The sequence below is a fragment of the Heterocephalus glaber genome, unplaced genomic scaffold, assembly GCF_053883595.1.
Source record: "Heterocephalus glaber isolate CG9 unplaced genomic scaffold, H.glaber_assembly_v1.0 deba00001543, whole genome shotgun sequence".
In the NCBI taxonomy this organism is placed as follows: Eukaryota; Metazoa; Chordata; class Mammalia; order Rodentia; family Bathyergidae; genus Heterocephalus; species Heterocephalus glaber.
The window spans coordinates 7,781,840-7,799,267 of NW_028258336.1; the positions used below are offsets into that span (position 1 = coordinate 7,781,840).

The 17,428-nt window shown below is 39.0% G+C and overlaps 1 long non-coding RNA gene and 1 pseudogene across 4 annotated transcripts in view; one reads left to right on the forward strand and one right to left on the reverse strand.

The window, feature by feature from the left end:
• Positions 1–1,536: 1,536 nt before the first annotated feature.
• LOC101722970 (uncharacterized) overlaps positions 1,537–17,428 on the reverse strand; it is a 256,669-nt gene continuing 240,777 nt past the window's right edge. For all 4 annotated transcript variants that reach the window (XR_015442363.1, XR_002388856.2, XR_015442361.1 and 1 more), the window contains one exon: positions 1,537–1,932. This is a non-coding gene — a long non-coding RNA (uncharacterized LOC101722970). The remainder of the gene's footprint in view (positions 1,933–17,428) is intronic.
• LOC101703333 (peroxiredoxin-6-like) lies at positions 9,846–10,622 on the forward strand (annotated as a pseudogene).

Below are 17,428 nucleotides of genomic sequence, written 5' to 3' on the forward strand. Positions count from 1 at the left end.
TTTATGACAAAGATCTTATCAAAAGCAAATGGGGAGATTTCCTGATCCATTTGAAGGTACATAAAACTGGAGAGTGTCACTGTTATCTTTAAGATAAAAGAACAACACACACACACACACACACACACACACACACACACACTCCCCAAACAGCAAATTCACAAATTTTATTTATTCTGTCAGAGGGATAAAGAATGGCAGATGCATGAGTGCAAAGAGAGATGAAGTGAGAACATTTTCTTACCTTGCACAAAGTAAGCTGGACGTGAGTAAGAAGAATTTAGCTAAATTGTTAAAAAAATTGATAGGTTGAGGATAATGAGTATTGTAGCATAGAACTTGTGGGACCCTCAGGGATTTTCACCCACTTGTTTGTTCTTTTCCACTAACCTCACCACATGCTTGTACACAAAACTATGATGAAAGTCTTGAAGAAGAATCCCTTGAAGGGTATGGTTGCAGGATCTGAAAATCAGGGGTACAGGAAAGGGTCCTTTTTTATCTTATTTCTTTCCTGTACCTCCCATATGCATATGCATCAAAAGTTTTATAATTTGGGAAAAAGGACAGCAAGCACTCTTACCCTCAGCACTGGTGAAAACCCATTGTAGCTAGAGAAGAATATACTAAAACTAAACTTTCTAACCTTGAAGGAGGGATGGGAGAATTGAGAAACAGGTCAAAATTCTTAGGACTCAGAAGCACAGTGGCTACTTACGTCTGCAGCACTGTCTGAACAATGGAGAACACCCTTCACCATCTCCGGGCTGTGTCAAGAAATAGGGGAATTCTGCTAGGAGAATTACAAGGGTGTGAAAAGAGACACTTTCAGAAGTAAAGCCAAAAGGGAGATGATACAGGTGAAAAGCAGACAATGAGAAAAACTCTATGCTGATCCTGTCTCCATTCTAAGCACAAGTTACTACTAGAGGAGTTTGAAGCCTGCAGTGTACTGTGAGTAGCTATACCAATAATAAATTTCCAAAATAAACAACACAAAATCACATATTTAAGAAGTTCAAAGAAGACCAAGCAAGATAAATAGCACCCCCACACACACACACACATACATAGCCATATCATATTTAAACTGCTAAAAACCAAAGGCACTGTAAGGGGATCTTAGAAGCAACATAGAGAAAAAAATTATAAAAGACATTACATATGGAAGAAAAATAAAGTTAAGAAATACAGCAGACTTCTTGTTAGAAACTGTATGAACCAAAAGATATTGAAATGGAAAAAGTATTAAAAGAAAAAATGTCAACTCAGAACACTACATTTAGAAAAATATTCTCTAAGAATCAAGGTGAAGGGCCAGAAATTTAGCTCAGTGGTTTTGCCGCCTGCTGCACAAGTGTAAGGACCCGACTTTGATTCCCGGTACCAAAAAAAAAAGAAAGAATAAAGGTGAAGTGGGTTGGGAATTTAGCTCAGTGGTACTGTGCCTGCCTAGTAAGCCCAAAGTCCTGAGTTTGATCCTAGGTACCGCAAAAAAATCCAAAAAAACAAAAATCAACAACAACAACAAAAGAATAAAGGTGAAATAAAGATTTTATCAGAAAGACAAAAACATAGTATTTATTGCCAGCATATCTACCTCATGGGAAAAATTTTCAAATGGTTTTTAGACCTCGTTTTTCAGAAGGTTTTAGAATATATCAGACAAAAATTTGGATTTACACAAAATTAAACTCTAACATGGAATAATTTCATATTTTAGTGCTTTTAAATCTTCTTAGAGGTAACAGACTACTGTTATTAGTCATCTTTCTTGTTTCTGGACAAAATATCTGACACCTCCAAGTTAAAAGAGAAGAGGTTTATTTTTGCTCCTGCTTTCAGAGGATTCCGTCGGTGTTCAGCTGTCTCCAAGGCAGGAACACTATTGCAGAGGGGCACGGTGGATCAAAGATGCTGAATTCATGAGAGCTAGAAATCAGAGAGAGGGGACATTGTCAGAGTGGATAGAGCAAAAGATCAGATATAGCTCCCAAGGTCACGCCCCATGACCCACCCAGACATGCCATTAGTGTGCTTTACTAATCTCCTGGCAGCTACCAAGCCAATCAAGTTTATAATCCAGCTTAACTGCCACAGTACCTAAAGCAAAAAATAATTGAATTCTCAAAGTGAATGCAATTTTTTTTTTTTTTTGGTACCAGGGATCGAACTCGGGTCCTTGCGCTTGCAGGGCAGGCGGCGGAACCACTGAGCTAAATCCGCGGCCCCAATGAGTGCAATTTTTAAAAATAAAATTAAATATCTATCCACGATGGAAAACTTTCAGTAGACTAGGAATAGACAAGAACTTTCTTAACAAGGTAAAAATTATTTCCTAAGATCCTGTAACTAACGCCACAGATAAAAACTGAATATTTCCCTCCTGAGATTGAAAACAAGATAGGCATTTCCTCCCTTAGTATCCCTACTCAGCATCATACTACAAGTTCTCAAGAGGGCAATAAAAAATAGAAAATATTAAAAGAAATAGAAAACTCACAAACTGGAAAGAACTCACAGAGGACATAATTGTCTACATGTAAAAGCCCAAAGAATCTAAAAAGAACTAAAGTCACTTCTGCAAGACTGCAAGATACATGCTCATTACAGTATACAGAAATTACTTGTATTTTTATATATAGAAATGAAAAATTAGCTTGATATTTAAAAACAATATTTATAATAGTATCAGGTGTAGGATCTGTATTTTCAAACTGAAAAATGCTGATTAAAAAAATCAAAGAAGACCTAAAGAAATGGAGAGATATATTGTGCTTATAGATTGACTAAATATTGTTAACATGGCAATTCACCCCCAAATTTATCTAGAGATTTAAAGAAATCCCTATTAAGCCAGGATCTATGGATGTTAATAAGCTGTTTGTATTTATATAGTAAAACAGTATTCCCAAAACAATTTTGAAAAAGAAGGACAAAGTTGTAGGACTCACTCTGCTTGACTTCACGGGCTTCCTGCACAGCTATAGCAATGCAGACAGTGATGTTGGCAAGAGGATGGCACATAGATCAATGGAAAGAGCAAAGATTCCAGAAGGGGACTCACACAGAAGTGGCAATTCAAATGAAAAGAAGAGTCTGCTTAGTAAATGGTACTGGAGATCCATATACAAACAAAAGAAAACCATGACCTTATAGATTAATAAAAAAGAGAACATTTTTGTGACCTTCTGTTATACCAAAAATTCATAGATAAATGAATAAATTAATAAATGAACTTTGTAAGAAAATGGAAAACAACTCAAATCTCCATATACAAACTATGGTCTAGCCATACAATGAAATATCAGTCAAAAATAACAATAACAGTTGTTGACTCTTGATGTTATTTCTTGTGCAATTGAGGGTCTATTGAGAAAATCCTTGCCTACATCTTTGTCTTCAAGAGTTTTGGCTATTTTATCTGCCAGCAGATTAAGTGTTTCTGTTTTAACATTCCAATCTTTGATCCATTTTGATTTTAGTTTAGGTGCATGGTGAAAGATGTGAGTCTAGATTCAATCTTCTGCATGTGGATAGCCAGTTTTCTGAGCACCATTTATTGAAGAGCCTATCTTTCCTCTAATGTGTGTTTTTGGCCTCTTTGTTAAATATCACAGTTGATGAATGGATAAAGAAAATGTGGTATTTATACATAATGGAGTAAAGAGCAAAATGAAAAATAATAGAAAATAGGGAGACAGATCTTTTGCAAAAAGGAAGGAGAAAAAGAGATTGAGGGAATGGGGAGGGGAAGGAGATGAAAAAGAATTAAGATGTGTTATATGTACATGTCCCAATGTGATCATCATGTACTGCAAACGTACAAATAAAAATAAAAATTGAAAAAATAACAATAAACTATGATATATTCGTGGATATGAATGAATGAATCACAAATGCATTTTCCTAAGTGAAAACTGTATGATTCCACTTATGTAACATTCTGGAAAAGGCAAGACTATAGCTGGAAAGCAGATCAGTAGTCTCTAGGAGTGGGAAATTGTGGGAGGGTTGACTGGAAAAGAGCAGTTTGAGGGGGTATTTTGGTGTTAGGAGGCTATTTTGTGTCTAGTTCATTTTGTCTTGAATCATCAGTCTATCACATGACTCTGAATTTGTCAAAACCTTTAGAACTATATGCTCTCAACAGTGAATTTTACTGTATGTAAACTTAAAAATAAAATTTGAAAAATGAATAAGGTAGTTTCTGACATCTTTCCCAATGACACACTTCCTGTGCTTCTCTGACACACCTAGCTTCCAAATCATGAATGTTTCCATTAACCTCTGGGTCACCTCGTTTCCTCTTGTCTGATCAATCCAGAAATGCACTGCCCGATACTATAGCACTAGTATGTGAGAAGATACAGCACTGTAAGTGTTTCTAGTCCTAATCTAGTTGTGAAATGTATATCAGATTTCAAAGAGTTAGGACAAAAAATGTAAAATATCTCACTTACATATTTATATTGATTATACTTGAAATATTTTTATATATTTCATTACATAAAATACATTAATGGTATTGAATTATTTAATTGTTTCTTTCTACTTTTAAATGTGACTTCTAGAAAATTAGCCTTACATTTGTAACTCGTATTGCATTTCTATCAGGCAGCAGAAGTGTAGAAATTCTGCAATGACTGGATCTCTGCTTCTCAAGCTTAGGACTCTTGGTTTTAGACTGAAGTTGGGTTCTGTGACTCCTGTTGAACTATGGATATTGTTTTCTCTATCATTTTCTGTTCCCGCATCTGACTTCCCCTCCTTTTCTATCATGCAACACTAATAAAACGAAACAATGATTTTACCCACTGACGCAGTGTTTTGTTTGATCAGCGAAGTGCTTTCCAAATTTGCTACTGGTGTGAGAAAGCTTCCATTCCCACATGACCTACTACCACCTATGGAAACTTTGCATTATTTATCTGGACCCTAAATGATTTTGAGCTTGTGACTCTTGAACTGGTCCTTGCTTCCTCATTTCACTGATGAAATAACCAACACTCAGGATGGGAAGTAAAGTTCTCAAATTTGCTTGGTTAGTGCAGTAGCTGGAATTAGCTTTGAATCCACTGCCCCTTCCTAGTCCCTACCACCACCCAAAACAAACCTTCTCTCTCCTGGTAGCTTTTCAAAATCCCATAGGTCATAAGCATAACAGTAAATCACCAAATACTCTCTTCTACTGATGTGATTAACAAACTATCTTGATTAAAAGTGCCCCAGTAACACTTCCACTGTTTCTCCCTTAAGCTATTTGCCATCATTCATTCAAAATCTTTGTCTTCTCCTCTGTATTGATCACTAAGGCTGAATGAAGTTATTTTTTGTAGAAATTACCTGCTGTCCTACCTTTTTTGGGAACACCTTTGCGTCACCAGCTGTGAGAATTTTGTGCTACTATAGAATCAATGTCCCAAAAGTCAAGGAGTTAAATTATGCTTCTTGAAGAATGGGTGGATTATGAAAATTTTTGAGTTCTTTCCTGTTCTAGGATTTTTACATCTCTGAGCCTTGTCTGAACACCTACTCACAGAGTGTGAAGTCCAAGTGCAGACATGACACATGATGGACCCAGAGAAAATGCTAGTTCCCACCAGCATTTCGTCCTATTGTCCATATTTTCATCCAAGGCTGCGTTGTCCTACTTTACCATTGAGATCTTACTCAACTCACTGTGAGAAGGTAAATCAAGGCAGACACATGCTTTTCTCGGTCTGCCATTATTTCAGTCCGATTTCCCCTTTTTTGGAACTCCTTTGTGTCAGCCTGTGTCTAATCAGTGTTCCCACTATGACCTGAACTAGTACAACTGCAATTTTCATGAGCATTGAGTGTGATTCAATCCCTTTTCCAAATTAATGATGAAGGTATTAAATAAGACCATCCCTGACAGCCATCTCTGCACTTGTCTGCAACCAGATATTTTGTAATTTATCAATAACCTTTCTCTGTGATCTTGTAGCTAATTTTGCAAATAAAATTTCCTGAGACATATCAAATCTTTACCAACATAAGATATATTACATCTCTTGCCTTTCACCTTCATCTATTCATAACTCTGTCAGAAAAAGCTATTGTACTGGAATGATTGGTTTCTTTGATGCCGAAGCCACTTATTGTTCTTGATAGCATCACTCTCCTTCTACTTAGAATGTTTATGTACACACACATATATTAATACATATTGTTATGGCCAAAAGTGATATTACCAGTGTGTTTCCTTTCTTCTCTCTCATTTTGTAGATCAGGCTGTTTCATATTCACATCACTCCATTTATCTGGTAATTTTCCTGATTCCACACCAAATGCTCAGCTGATTTTCCATGATTACAATGTGAATCTATCAAATTTAAGATGCCTGTCCTCTGGATCTTGAACTACATCTTAAATAACACAGACCAAAGTCAAGGAGGTCCCTGGTTTCTCACCCTTAGGGAAAAGCATTTCTCAGGCACCAAAAGGGAAGCACAAGAATCCTGGATTCTGCCATTAGTGGAAAAAAGTTATTCAGGAAGTTCCTATAGAGATACAGGGTTTTTAAAAAATGAATAGAATTACAGAAATCAATTAAGAATAGAAGTCCTGCCTCATTCACATGTGGCCTAAAATAAGTAGAGAAGTTTGCCTAAATCTCCTAATATCTATCTTATTTTTGGTATTTTCTTAAAAAAAGAAAATTGACATTTATTAAAGGCCTATCTTAGATGAGGCATTCTTCTAGCTATCATTTAGTCTATATAACCTTACTATATATTTTATTGTCTTTATTTTGTAGATGACATTATAGACACTGCTGTTATATGGTTGTACCCAAAGCCTTAGGCCAAGGGGTAGGGCTGGGACTCACACCGTTTGTGTAATTTCAGAAACCTGTCACTTCCCACTATCCATACTGATTTTATCTTGCAGAAAATCATTCTATGACCACAGATAATGTTCATAACTAGTCTGAGCCCAGTTTCTTCCCTTGTAAAATAGAAAGTCTGGAATAGCTCATCACTACATTCTCTGCTTGTAGCAGTGAGAGCTTTGAAGAATTTATTCAGGGCAAGAGGAGACCTGGTTATCATATAGGTAAATATTGAGAGAGAGAGAGAGAGAGAGGGAGGGAGGGAGAGAGAGAGAGGGAGAGAGGGAGAGAGAGAGAGAGAGAGAGACCTGTACTCCCAGCTATCCAGGAGGCTAAGGCAAGAGACTTGCCAGAGTCCAGGAGTTTGAAGTCAGCCTGGGCAACACAGTGAGACCTCCATCTCTAAATAAATTAATTAAAAGGAAAAGGAAAATATCTAGATTTAAAACTTTATGGCTTCCAAAATGCCAACTCCAGCCCTTGAGTTGCACTACTTCTGTAGGTGATTACGTAGAGTGTGTTTGAACAGAAAGCTCAACCTTTCAAGGAATGTGATTTGTACATTTATATTTTCAGAAATCCTTATCACCTAAAGAATTAAATTATGGTATGATATTCTCTTCTATTTTATACTCATTCCCCACTGCCTTCCTTTGTGTATAGTTTACATTATGCTTTTTCATATAATTTGTATCTTCGATAGGAAAAAAAGTGATCTATAGTTATGAGAAGTCCTATTATTTAACGCTTCACTGTATTTTCTATGTTGTTCTTCCTTCCCTCACTCCTCTCCCTCCTCAATTCCTTTAGGGGGGATATGGAAAGGAAGACTTTTGCTTTCAGTAGCTGCTGTGCTCCAAATTTGCAGATTCTGCAAACAGTGTCATATTTTAAAGGATTTCATGGACACATCTTCACATAAAAATTCTCTTTATTTCCATGGAGTAAAGTCAACCCAAGTCTTTTGATATCCTCTAATGGGTCACCACCTTAAGCAAGTGTTCCTTTTTTGGAACCTTGAGTACAATTAAATCTTATCAGATCGCTGTGAATTTTTTTTGAGGAATGGAGAAATGTGGAATAGCTGGTAAAAACTCAAGACCCAAGTACTTCTTCAATCATATTGTAAAATATATATAATATATATATTATATATGTTTTGTAAAGATGAGATTCATGTAATTTTCTGACTTGAACTAGAAATTCACAGCAAGTTCTTAACTTCCAGTTCATTATTGAGACCAAAATTGTTTAGATGATCTTTCTTAAGTATGCAGTTCTTGAGCTCTCTGAGTTCTGCTCATCAACAGTAAAGCCATGGTGCTGCTGTCAAGCAGAGGAACTTTATGCCCTCTAATTTCCAGCTATGAGTGTGCAGGAGCACAGGATTCTAATACATGGGCCAGTGTGAACCCCTTCCCAGTAGAGCTACCTGACTCCTTTCCTTTAGTTTGTTCTCTGGGTCAGAAACATAAAGAGTTGTCAAATGTGGAGTAACAACTGTCACTGCATCGTATCAGCAGGCACACAGAGTGGTGGCCATGAACCCACTTTCTTTAAAACAGGGGTAATGCTTAGTCTGCAGATGTGGTTAAAAAAATAGAGGTATACATACTACACACACACACACACACACACACACACACGCAAAATGTTATGCAAAATTTTTAGTATAGGGAGTATAATAAAGTGTTCATGGCATTCAGTGTTAACTGGTGTTGTTTAATGAGTGGAGTATGCATGTGGAGGACCTATTTCATGCCCATTCCTTGCAAGACTCTGAGATAACAGACATCTGAGCTCCTGTCTGGGGAGAGCCTGCATGGATCCCTCCCAAGCCCATGCTCTGCCCAGGCAAACTTGGGCTTTGCCAGGTGCATTCAGCCAGGCACATTTGCCACCCTCACCCCCAGTGTTCTTCAGATTATAGACCTTATCTACCTCACCAGGACTCCTGTTATTCAGGCAACTGCAAGCCTGGAAGAAATATTTGCCAACAAAATGAAAGGGACAAGTTCTAGCTTCTTCTCCCCTAGTTCCTGAACATAGATGGTCATAATAACTTAGATAAATGCTTTCTTTCCAGTGACTCAAAATACATATATTTCTTAGCTCAGTCCTAAAAGTTATTTTTTATGAATATGATATTGAAAAAACCACAGTTCAATTTGAACATATATTAAAATTATAGATAATGCCTTTTCTGACATACATATATATATATATATATGTCTTCATTCCAAATAACTATATAAATACTTTCATGTCTTTAGTCAGTTTGCTATTACCAGACAATTTATTTTAATATTTTACTCATAAAGGTGACCTGAATGTCACATTACTATCAGGTTACTAGCCACTGAGTACAAATGTAGTAACATTACTTCCCCAACTTAATATTTCTAAGGACCCAATTCCCATTGTTTCAGAAACTTCCTCCTTCAATATTTCCAAGACTTCCCAGAAGTGTTACCTGTGTCCATGGATCATCCCTGGCTCTTGCCTGCTTCCCTGGCCAGCTGACCCAAAACAATGTGTCCCTGAGGCTGACAGTGGCACAGGGGTGGTACTCTGCTCCTGTTGCACCAATTCATTACTAGGATCTGAAAGTCTGCTATTCCAAATGTTGATGCAACCAAAATGTCACTAATGTACTTCAGAACTGATGATCCCTATCACTGTCACCACCTAGTAGAGTGAGAAGGAAGATATGTCTTCACTACACTCAGGTAGGATTCCATAGTAAACTTGCCCAGAGCCCAGTGGACCCAGCGTTGGGCTATATACTATAAATTCTTACATAATGTCTTACTCTGAGTCCCACACTTCGTAGTAGAGGGTAAGATGAGCAACCATACCAGTTTTCTGGGACTTTTCTGGCTTTAGCACTGAGAGTTCCAATCCCAGGAATTGTTGGTCTCATGGTGAGGCTCTATTGGTAAGCCTAAGCCATGCTTTTCCTTTTCTGAAAAAATTTATCTTAGGAATGCTTCTTCTCATAGATGAGGCTCTCAACTTTGAGGCCAATACCACAATTGGCTGCATCCATTTCCATGACTTTCTGGGAGATTGCTGGGCCATTCTCTTCTCCTTCCCAAAGGACTTTACCCCAGTATGCACCACAGAGTTTGGAACAGCTGTGAAGCTGGCATCAGGGTTTGTCAAGAGGAATGTTAAGTTGATTGCCTTTTCAAAAGACAATGTTGAGGGCCAGGGATTTAACTCAGTGGTTCCACTGCCTGCTTCAAAAGCGCAAGGTCCCAAGTTTGGTCCCGGTATCAAAAAAAAAAAAAAAACCTTGAAAAGGACCATCTTGCCTGAAACAAGGACATCAATGCTTACAATAATGATGAGCCCACAGAAAAGTTACCTTTTCCCATCACTTATAGTAAGAATCTGGACCTTGCCATCCTCTTTGGCATGCTGAACCCAGCAGAAAAAGACCAAAAGGCATGCAGGTGACAACTTGTGTGCTGTTTGTTTTTGGTCCTGATAAGAATCTAAAGTCATCTATTCTCTATCCAGCTACCATTGGCAGGGATTTTGATGAGATTCTCAGAGTAGTTAATTATCTCTCTCTAGCAGAGAAAAAGGTTGTCACTCCAGATGATTGGACAAATGGAAATAGTGTGATGGTCTTTCCAAAGATCCCTGAAGAAGCCAAACAACTTGACCCTAAAGGAGTCTTCACAAGCTTCCATCTGGCAAGAAATACCCCTGCTACACTCCCCAGCTTTACATCTCTGAGAAATTGATGCTTTAGCTGCTCACTCACCACAGTCAGCCAGAGGATGCCAGTTGCCAATCATGTTTTCCTGCAGCAGTTCATGAAAACATCCTGATGTGATCATACCTGATGCCTCTAGGTTGCTTACTACTGGCTTATTGAATGAAAATGACACTAAAATTTCCTTGAAGTTCTTTACTCCATGCCATCACCAGACTATTCTGTTGATACATCTCAGCACTCTCTGCTGGCTGGCTCTCCCTGAAATAATTTTTGTATTTGAGGCTCAAATCTGGTTTGCAGGATTTGTGGTCAGCAAGGTGGTATCCATTGATGTTGAGAGAGCTTAGCCCACTCCATCACATCAATTTTTGTATTTGTATCTGTCTTAATTGAATCCTGTCTTCTTTCACCCATTTTGGAGAATAACAGAGCTTGAGATTCAACTTCCTCTGTAAATATCCAAGTAGGTAGCACAGGAGCTTAGAGTAACTTGGATATTCTTTAATATTCAGTGTTTCAATCACAGCTGGAGAAAAGAAATTTTCAGTTCTGTAATTTTTAAGTAGGTAACTAAAGTGCAGGAGTAAGGGCTTATATTTGGCTATTTAAAATGTGTAATAAATTTCTATGAAAAGGGCCAGGCTACAGTGATAGGTCTCCCACTACCTCAGCAGCTATTATGTATAGTAGCTGCCCTCTTCCTATGGTGCCTTGCCCCCTCCCCTGTGTGATGCCATGCCAAGATGGTTGCTCCCACCAAAGAACAAACACTTCTTCCCAGCATGCCCCTGGTCCCACCTGGAGGGTAATCTAATACTTGCTCACCTCCTAGCACCTAGTGACATCACCAGCTCCTCCACTCCCTAATCACTACCTCACTCAACCCCACCTCAGCCCCTACAAGTCCCACCCCAGTCTCTATAAAAGATACTCCCTGCCCCAGCCATGCTGATTTTGTCTCTCCTTTGTTCAGAGACAGCCCAGCAGATCTATTCCCCTAATAAAGGCTTGTTGTGGCCTGGTCTGGTCTTGCTTTTCAGCCCTTTTACCTGACATACAGGAAAGGCTTCCTTTGCCTACCAGGGAATGTGTACCTGAATGTGTGAGCAAGATGACAGGGGCCAGGTGACTGCTCCCTGTGGATGCATGGATGGGAGGGCCCACTTTCAGAAGAAAAGAAAGGATAATCAAGAGTGTTTCATTGTAGAAATGTTCTTGCAGTGGGTTGCTATTTTCTGAATGTTGCTTTTTAGAGATCAGCAGATAAAAGACTGTTGAAACTAGTAACCTCCCCCTATGAAAAAGAAAACAAGTGCATATATGGTGGGAGAGATACTGCCTGAACTCACTCAGTTGAATCTTTGGATTCCAATTATTTTCACATAAACAATACAATAATGAACATCCTTCTTAGACTGCTATGAATTAGTCTGATTATTGCTATAGGATAAATCCTCAAAAACGTAATTACATTTTGGTTTTTGATATATTGCCAGTTTCCCTCCAGAAAGTCTATTTCAATGTATTCTTTTGGGTTTATTTTTTAAACCATGACAAATATTTCCAGAATAAAAGAAGCTCTGACCTGTTTCTGGAAGAACAGAGCATATTCTATGTGAAAAAGTCTTTGTCAAATGGAAAAAAGAGAGGACGTGAGAGGAGGGCTGGGGAAATGGTTCTGGAGCTACCTGAAAGGGCCTGAAGCCTTCATATGCACTGTGCAGTTAGTGTTTTGCGATTATTACACAGCACCTTCTCCTGGAATATCCATGCTGCCCTCTGGGCACAGAGTTTCTTCTTTCATATCCAAATTCCTGCAAATCTAAGCCAAAGAATCTGCACTTGGATGAAAAATAGAGGCTGGGAAAATTCCATTCCCCTTTCCCTGTTTGATTTCCACAGAATCTGTGACTGTTAGCCCCCAGGAACTAAAAATATGAGAAACCCCAATCCAGGTCATGATTAGCAAAATGAAGCAGTTGTCTAGTTAGCTGTAGGGTTCCCTGAGGAGAGGTGGGAAATTCTACCTTAGTGAAAGTTCCAGAAACAATATGGAAGACTGAGAGGGTAGCTGAGCCCAGTGAATCACGTAGCCCCTGGTTACCAGGTGTCAGATTGCAAGGCCCAGCTCCCTAATGAAGGGATGGCTTGTACTTCCCAGAATCAAGCAGATAGGTGAAACATGGGAGCATGGTGCATGTTCAACACATGCTCTGGAATGAAAACCATAAGGAGATGTGTGCAAAGGGCATATCTACCTCTGTTTTTTTTCAAATTCATAAGAATAAAATGTGAATCATTTAAAATAAAGAATGCCATGGCTGTGTGAACACTGTGATTCTGTGTGTGCAAAAGTTATTGGCAGTGATTTGCTCCTCACTGGGAAGTATGGCAAGCAAACCAGTGCCACTATGAGATCTGATTTAAATGCTGAGTGCACTAAATAGACACCCATTTACATAATTAACCATGCAAACAAACACAAACAGAAGAACCAATTCCCTGACTTTTGCAAATCCTAGTCAGGCTGATGGTTGTGATCTTAGTCCTCACTCACTGAGAGTTAGCAATCAAGAAGAGGCTCAGCCAGGACATTTCCCTGAGTGTCCTAGACTTGGGAGGGAAATTCAGGACAAGAAAAGACTGCATGGGCAATCAGGGCTGAGATAACGCTTTCACTTGAGTGTTTAACTCTCTTATTCTTACTGGCCAAAAGATTCCAGCAAGACAAGAAACATGGGTTCTAGTCCCAGTACAGTGATACCTCGGTTGTCAAACTCGATTCATCCCAAATTTGTGTTTGAAGATCCAAAAGTTAAAAAACTAAATGTATTTTTCCCATAAGAAATAATTTAAAACCAAATAGTTGGTTCTGGGGCCCCAAATTTACACTTATAAATTCCTTTTCTCAGGACTTTACCAAATTTCACAATGATTTATTTCTTTAACTCTATCATGGTTCTCACAGTTTTCTTCTTAGCTTTACTGCTGGTGTCGCTAACTTTCTTTGGAGCCATGCTTACAATAGTTCAGGCAAATAAAGTGCAAAAAAGCATGGTGATGAATGTCTTAATGCACTAACACAAGCACTACATGTTGCCTGGGTGAGAGCTGCACTTAGAATGAGGCATCACCCCTTTGTGTCTCTGGTGAGATGTGACATGTGACTCCCTTTCAACCTGTACAGGATTTTTCAAGTCGGACTTTTGGTCTCATTATCAAGCAAAATTGTGAACACTGAGCAGAGTTTTCTCGAACTTTGCTATTGGAATAGTAGAAGGTTTGAACTTAGAGCCATTCAACAACCTTGGTATCAAGGTATTCTTTCTGGGCATTGATTCCCCGACCTTTAAAATTAGGAGTTTGAATTATATTATCTCCCAAGATTGTCTCACCTCCAATATTATCAACAAGATGATTTTTACCAAATAAGTAATCTGTAACTCTTTTGAGTTTTGGAAAAGTTCAGTTTAAAGCCATCCATTGAATTTCTTCAGCCGTTACGTAGAAAGTCACAGGCTGACATTCAGACCCACTTCTTTGCCTTTTGTTGCTTCAGTGCTACCCAGTTTGGCCTTAGGTGTTGGAAGCTTTCCAAGGACCTGGGCATGCATGAAACCGTCCTTTGCCCTTGTAACAGTCAACAAAAAGTGAGTCTTACTCTTGTGCCCTTCTTTGGTTTCCTCAGCTTCTTGAAAGACAAAAGGCTCTTGGTGACCTTCACTATATTCCTTCTATATTCTATGTTTTTTTGAAGTAGCTGTTATGTTATCATTTAGAGTTCAGATTCTAAGTTGGCTTCTACTCCCTCCAATCTTACTCCCAGATTCAACCAAATGAACATCTAAAATAGACACATTTTGCAGCAATGTGTTATGGTTCCAGCGTTGGTATTGAGAAATCATTTGTCAATTTGATCATGGTCCTGAGGAGGTAAGCTGTCTTTTCTGGTTGTAGTGTTTCTTGTTCATGTTGGCTTATGGTATCATTTTTTTTTTTAGCAATTTTGATCATCATCTCATATTGCTTGAAATTAAATAATTATTTCAGTACTGTTTTTCAAAGGAGGACATTATCAACTTGCAATTACTTTACCTACATTTTTAACTTTAGGCCCTTGTGATAGTATAAATTTGGGGCCAAATTCCCAAAGCTAAGGCTCAGGCAGGCAAATGTTCCTCTGTGGGGAAGGTTCTTCCACTGAGGGTGTCACCGATGCTTTATTTGGAGCCCCAGGTTTTGTCTCTAGTCCCTCATGGAGGTGGATCCAGGGCTCCAAGATCATAATTGCATTTAGGCAAATGCTAGTTCTACTGCTTTTAAAGTATGTCCACACATTCTCCAGCACTTCTCCCTTCAACATGTGGAAACTCCTCTTGAATGTGGGCTGGATTTAACAACTTATCTGTTTCCCCCAAAATAAGACCTAAGCAGAGATTAAAAAAAAAAAATGCCAGCCCCAGTCAGCCTACCTTTGCCTCACCTGACATTACAGAGCAATCACAGAGCAAGACAATCATGAGGTATATCTTCTGCATGAAACTGGCCATCATCACAGTAATGACCAGCTATTAATTACAACTGAAGTTTATTTTCTTAGTGGGTCTTATTTTCAGTTGCTTCTAAGGGGTGTGACTTTCAAAACTAGGTCATAAAAGTCACTCCCCCTTCCTCTCCTTGGATCATTCACCCTTGGGCGAGCCAGCTGCCACATTGTTGGGACACTCACCAGCTCTGTGAAGGAGCAGACATGACACAGATCTGTGGCCTCCTGCCAAAAGCCATGTGAGTGTGTCATCTTGGAAGCACATCTTCCAGCCCCAGTCTTACAGTCAGGAGACTGTAGCCATGATGAATACCTGATTGCAATGTCTAAGCCAAAACTGCCACGCTCACTGGCTTCCAGTTTCTGACCCACAGAAAGTATAAGATAATGTTTACCACTTAACATAGTAAGTTTGGGAGTAATTTGTTCCTCAGCTTTAGCTTTTCTCTGGGAATTCTGCTTTCTTGTCATCTCCAGCCTCCAATTATTTCATTTATTGCCTAAAAAGTGATGCTAATGAAGTATGTAAATAGGGAAGGGTGGAGCGGTGAAGGGCGCACAAGTAATGGAGAAAAAATAAGAACCAAGATACATCATGTACAGGTACAAGCACCCAATGATAAATGTAAACTTATTGTATACCTAAAATGTACCAATAAAAGAATTTAAGCAAAAAAAAAAAATGAAAAGGGATGCTTTAAAAGTTTACATTTTATCTGGCATTTTTAGGAGTTTTTTTATCAGGAGCACTTTTGCCACATCTGGCCTACCACATTTCTGAAAACAGAAGTATTCACATTTGTTACCAGGACCTGTTATGAAATCTAAAGGTGATGAAGAGGTTTCTTTAAATTTGTGCGGTATGTAAGATGCAAGTTCAAAGAGCCTACTATCCTCTGCAAGGTCTCTCTTCCAAAAAGGAATGGTGGAGCTGGGACCAGAATCTGAGGATGGAAAAATTACAAAGTCTGTGCATGCTCTTTTCCAACCCATTAGGTGCTTCCCACGGACAAGGTTGAAAATATTTCAGTCTTCCAAACTAACTGTTTATCCATTGAAAGGGGTGGCCAGGAAAAAAAGGAGTTGGGAAGAAATAGAGGTTGAAGGTGAAGGCCCTGCTCTCAGTGTGTCATGAGCCTTGAGAGGGCCTCCTGCCTGTACCTTGGAACATTTGATCACAAAGTTGTCTCCTTTTCTACTCTTCAAGGTGGGCCGAGGGACCCACTGTATAATGTTTTGGGAACATCTGCCTCTAGGACTAGGCTTCTCCGGTTACAGCTCTTTCACAGAAAACTCCTCACCCTCTTTTGAGTCCCACCTTTCTCAGTCTTTTGGGGGCTTATCCAGTGGAAGGTGCATACCTAAATGATGAGCTCACAGCAGCACACACCCAGAGGGCCTGTCATTTTACTTCCCAGTGAAGATTTTAGATCTTCAAAAAAAGCAGTAATCCTGCCTGTCTCTTGCACTTGTGGTGAATGATAAAAGCTATTCTCAGGGCTTGGCACATAATAAACACTGAATAGTTATCCAGAAAGTTTAACAAATTTGCTCGGTGTTGGTTGGTGGCACAGCATGTGGTAGGGAAAGGTTTATTTTTATGTATTTTCCATTTCATTGTAACACAAATGTAATTTCATTGAAAGCAGCAGTGTGAGAGTATGTAAAGCTTTTCCTAGGGTCTCTACCAACACCAGGATTTACATTATTAAGAGGGCTATTTAGACAGTTTAAGGCTGCATTTGCAGATGGGATTTTAAGGGTGAAAGCCCATTTGTAACCCTAAAGTATTTAAACAACCCTGCAATTTGATCTCAAATCCTTTAGTACTATCTTTAACTCCTCCTGCCTCCTGTCTGTCAATCCCAGGCCTACTTCCAGGACCACCTGTTAATTGCTGTAATGGCTGGGGCTTTGTGAAGCCCTCAGCTGTAACCTGATCTCCACAAGTGTTAGAGGGGTGAGGCAGCTGCCGCAGAATTTGTAAGTTTTACAGCATTATGCAGTAGTGGGATTCAATAGCACGCCTCTGGAACCTTTCCATTCATCCATTTGGGCATTCACCAAAATGTGCTGAGTACTTACTGAAGACTAACTAAGCCCTGGAAATAAAGAGTAAACTAGGGCCTCTGTCTCCAGGGGGCCTCATAGATCAGCAGGAGGCACAGATCTGCAAAAACATATTGCAATGCATCGGACACATGAGACACAAGAATAGAAAGTGACCATACATAGGAAAAAGTCATTGGCCATGCAAGGTGGGCAGAGGAAGGAATGCCCTTTCCTGCAGGAG